Source organism: Triticum dicoccoides, chromosome 3A (genome assembly GCF_002162155.2).
Source record: "Triticum dicoccoides isolate Atlit2015 ecotype Zavitan chromosome 3A, WEW_v2.0, whole genome shotgun sequence".
In the NCBI taxonomy this organism is placed as follows: domain Eukaryota; kingdom Viridiplantae; phylum Streptophyta; class Magnoliopsida; order Poales; family Poaceae; genus Triticum; species Triticum dicoccoides.
The window spans coordinates 651,810,761-651,815,441 of NC_041384.1; the positions used below are offsets into that span (position 1 = coordinate 651,810,761).

Sequence of the window (4,681 nt, forward strand, 5' to 3'; positions counted from 1 at the left end):
TAGTAGCGAGGGGTGTAAACCCGCGCTGCTACTAAGTGTTCTTCACCATGTCCTGTGGGACAAGCAGTAGTAGTAGCGCGGGTTATAAACCCACGCTACTACTAAGTTGATAGTAGTAGCGCGGTGTACAAACCCACGCTACTACTAAGTTGTCTCCATCATGGCTCCCGCGACAGGCCGTAATAGCAGCATGGGGTATAAACCCAGCGCTGCTACTATAGAACCACAAACACATGTATACACACATAGCTCGCGGAGGCGGAAGCCCAAATTCCCCTTTGTCTTGCCTGACCCAGGCCCCGTGCCCCAGAACCCTAGCTGCCACTCCGCCTCGCCATGCCACCGCGGTCGTCCCTCCAGTCACTCCTCTGTTTGGCGGCCTGCACCTCCGCGAGCTCCAGGGGCTCGGGCCTCCTCCTCGTCGCGCGCCGCCGCTTCCCCGTCGCCTTCGCCGCTGCGTGGGGCCAGCGCCTCCGCCTCCTACACTCCTTCTCGTCCCGGTCTCTCGGACCAGCGACCGAGGTGACGCCGCCGCGGGGGGCCAACGCATCCGGCTCCTCCACTCCTCATCTCGACCGAGGCGATGCTGGCGCCAAAGATCCTGCAAGAGATCGCACAGAGCAGGACCACCTCGCCGCCTCTAGGTCCGGACGGGGCTGCAGAAGGTGACTTCGACCACCCCAAAGAGGTGACTGCAGCCGCCGCCCTTCGCTTCCTATCGTTTCCATCAGCTCATTCTCCTCGGTGGCTGTTCAGAGTCCATCGTGGTGCCAGGCGGGGCAAGGAGGCAGCACAGATCACTTGCTGGTCGTGGGCATCAAGTGAATCCGAAGCACGCCCTGACTCTTGCTGTTGTGATCTATGTCCTTCGATTCGTTTCCTCTAAGTGGCACTGCACAGAAGGTGTTTGACAAAATGACCAAGTAAGGGGAACATGACTTGAGGAATTTTTGTAAGATGGATGCAGCAAACGTGAACAATTACAAGTGATGCATTACAAATTTTACTATTTCTGCGTGTGACCAAAGGTTAAATTGCATTTTGCTCAAACTCTCCTTTCTTTCTAGTTACTTGGACTAAATAATGGAAGTGCTTTGTATTTTCAAGGTCCAACCATGATGAGCTATGGTCCATGAATATCAGGGTTAGCGCCTTTCTGTGGCATCAAGTTCGTTGCATGGTAGCTGTTCTTTTTCTTGTAGGTCAAGGCCTTGAATCACCTAGTGTGAGTCTTTTTTCCCTCTTTCTGAAGCTTCCTTTTGTTTTTTCGAATAGTAAAGTGAATTACACAATTGAACTTGGCACGAAAATTCCCTTATGTCATTTGTTTGGATTATTTACATTCGGTAGCTCGTTTATTTTTGTACAGGTAGTTGATTCATTGCTGGATATTACCAGGACACCTAGAAAACCTCAATATACAATGGCACCAGAGCTTCCATTGATTCTACGATCTTGTCTATTCGATAGAGTTAGCTTCATGTGTTTATCAGGTATGTCTCTAAAAATTTGGTGTTTGACTCTGTACCTTCCAGGGAGCATTTTAAGCCTTGAAATATTGTTGTACTATGATCTGCTAACATCGTGTCTTCATTCCTTGCTCGGTGAACTCTATGATTTTCCTGGTGCTTCTAGTATATTGATTATATTGTGGAAATAGTGAGATTATAGATCATAGTGAGCATTATATCATCATGCTTTGGTTAATTATGCATGCTTAAAATTAAATAAGATTTAACAACAGTCGGATACAATTTTTTGACAGTAAATGAAATGTACTCGTGTCATATAACTTATGACCATGGTATTGTATTTTCACAAAAATGAAACCTTCATTTCAGAAATACTGCTTTCAGTTCTGTTATATTGAGTAAAGTGAAGACCACCTAGGGTTTATATTATCTATCTACAATAATTCTAGTTTTTGTGTGATATAACTAATTCCAGTACACAATTATTCCTATTTAGATGCCAATCAGGCTTTGATTGAACACTTGAAGGATGAATACCATCAGTATATGCTCCAAGATGCCATATTTGATGAGGCTTTGACCTGTTTATCTATTCCAGGTACATACATTTAGACCTTTGTGGCATCCAGTGCTATAAGTGACACTCTCAAATTCATTCCAAAGTACTCCAGACTCCAATGCATGCCCCCTTCATCCATTCAGGTTAGCAGCGAGCAAGGCCATGGCATCTTTCTTTCCTTTAGAAGTTTAAAGAACCCAATTAGTCATTGACAAATACTTTATTACAAATAGTTGATGGTGTATATATGTAACACGTGGATAATATCAATGTAAGACATGATATGAGTTGGTGTATGTAGCAGGTTCATTTGTTTGTAGATATTACATGGGCGATCTCTTGTTAATAGAAATCACTCACTTTTTCATTTTCGTATATTTATTCCCGTAGCTATTGCACAACATGCAAGGAAATATATGTCTGCTGAAATTTAATTTAATTTGTTTTCTTTGCTCTGTACAGAAATCTTGGATTCATAAATGGGAGAAGCACATAAGGGAGAAGAAGATGATTGCAAGGATGGAGAGGGAGCACATCATTTGGAGGGATAGAATTCCACTGTTTGATGTTTTTATGCATTTTTGTTTGCTTTCGACTGTGTTTGCACCAGGTCCTAGTTTACTATAAATCTTCAATTTGTAATGATGTGAAATGCTACAGGTTTATTACAAATATGGGCTTGTTTTAGTATTTAGAATTGTATGCATAAAATGGAATTGATGGATTTTATTTTTTTAATTCCTAATTAGTTAGTAGTAGCGTGGGGGGATCAGAGCGCTACTAGTATTTAGGATACTAGTAGCGTGTAGTATTATAGACGCGCTACTACTATTTCATTAGTAGTAGCGTGGGTGCGAAATAGTAGTAGCGCGAGTTACAACCGCGCTACTAGTAAAATGTTAGTAGTAGTGTGGGTTTACCCCGCGCTACTACTAACTTTTAGCTGTAGTGCGATACTAGTAGCACGGGTACCCGCGCTACTAGTAACCATTTTACCCGCGCTACTAGTAGCCTTTTTCCTAGTAGTGTTGAACTAGTTGATTTAATAAAACTACTTTATTTTACTATATATAGAAGTAGTTTATCTTTAGTAAGTACTACTTTATTTTATTTATAGTAAGTGCTTAGTAGTTGAACTAGTTGATTTCATAAAACTACTTTATTTTACTATAGAAGTAGTTTATTTTTTTAGTTGAAGCAATTATTCCCGCATCGACGTCAATGATGCCTATCCCGCATCCTCGTCGTCGACTCGGCGGAGGAGGCTTGCTTGATCAGAGGGGCCATGTCCGGGACTGGGCTTCGCCGGGCTGGTATTGGGAGGTGCTACCTTCCAAGGGCGTAGGTTGGTGAGGAGCCAGCCCATCATTGACCCGAACCTTGTTTGGTGGTGGTCGCGTGGGCCAGTGACGGCGCCGAAGCTTCCGGACACCGCGGAGGTGGTAGTCACCATGTCAGCGAGGAGGACGAGCACGTCCGTCGCTACATGGTTGCGTTGGAGGGCAGGTTCGACAATACCTGGCAGGTTCTTCAGGGATCGCAATTGAGCTATGATCCTGTGATGGTTCCTGCTCTTTGGGTGTCCACCGCTCGCACTGATACCCGTCGGGCGCTACGGTTCTAGTTGTATTAGCGATGCTATATGTATGATACTATTCGAGGTGTATTAGTGATAATATTCGATGATGTACGGACGCAAGAGATGATGTAGTTTTGCTTATAATTGAATGCATGCTAATTTGAATACTACTTTATTTTACGATTTGGTTTTGCTTATTGAATGCTCAAATTGGAAAACTACTCCTACTTTGAATGCTAAAATTGGAGAGCACTATGCAAGTCGTATGCATTTGATTAGTTGATAGCTTATAGGGTTTTTGTTTTTGCAGATCGATAGTCAACCCGTGATGAATAATAATGTTCTAATTTAATTTTTATAGTACATATATTGAATTGTACAAGTTTAATGTTTGAATTATGAACGTAGGAAATGTCGTCATAGGATGACGAAAGTCTCCCGGGGGAGTGTGGCTGGTGCAACGACAACCGAGTTCTGTGAGACAGACCTCACCTGGACAAAGATCGGCGATTCAGCAGTAAGCTCCAAGAGACCTTCGATGTTGAAATGGTACGCAACGACGAAAAGTATTATTTCGTAATTAAGCATGACTTCGACTATTTCAACGTGTAATTTTCATCTTTTACAATTCGAGTAGCTTATCCCATGCCATGCAAGACGCTATGTCTTGGAGAGGCTGGGTTTTGAAGGCCATGAAAATTTCGAAACAAAGAAAATTCACCTAAGGACCCATCATGATGTGGATTTTGAAGTAAAATCTGTATAATTCTGAGAGCGTAACCCATTTTGGTTGCAAAAATTGGGAAGCACTTTGCAAGACGCATGGTTTTTATGAGGGTACCATGGATCTTGGTGATCCTGACATCGACCAAGACAATATGGACATTTGGGCCCTTGTTGATACACTTCCAATTCTACTGCTATGTGAGTTTCTCAAACATAGTTATTAACTAATTTATATTGTTCATTTCAAAATAGTTGATAGCTTATTCCATTGACAGCTTATTTTCATTGCTCAAACAATGTGCGGAATATGGTAGACAGAACCTATTACACCGATGGCTCTGAGTT

The 4,681-nt window shown here is 42.7% G+C and overlaps 1 pseudogene; it reads left to right on the plus strand.

The window, feature by feature from the left end:
• Positions 1-336: 336 nt before the first annotated feature.
• LOC119272762 lies at positions 337-2,596 on the plus strand (annotated as a pseudogene).
• The last annotated feature ends 2,085 nt before the right edge of the window (positions 2,597-4,681 follow it).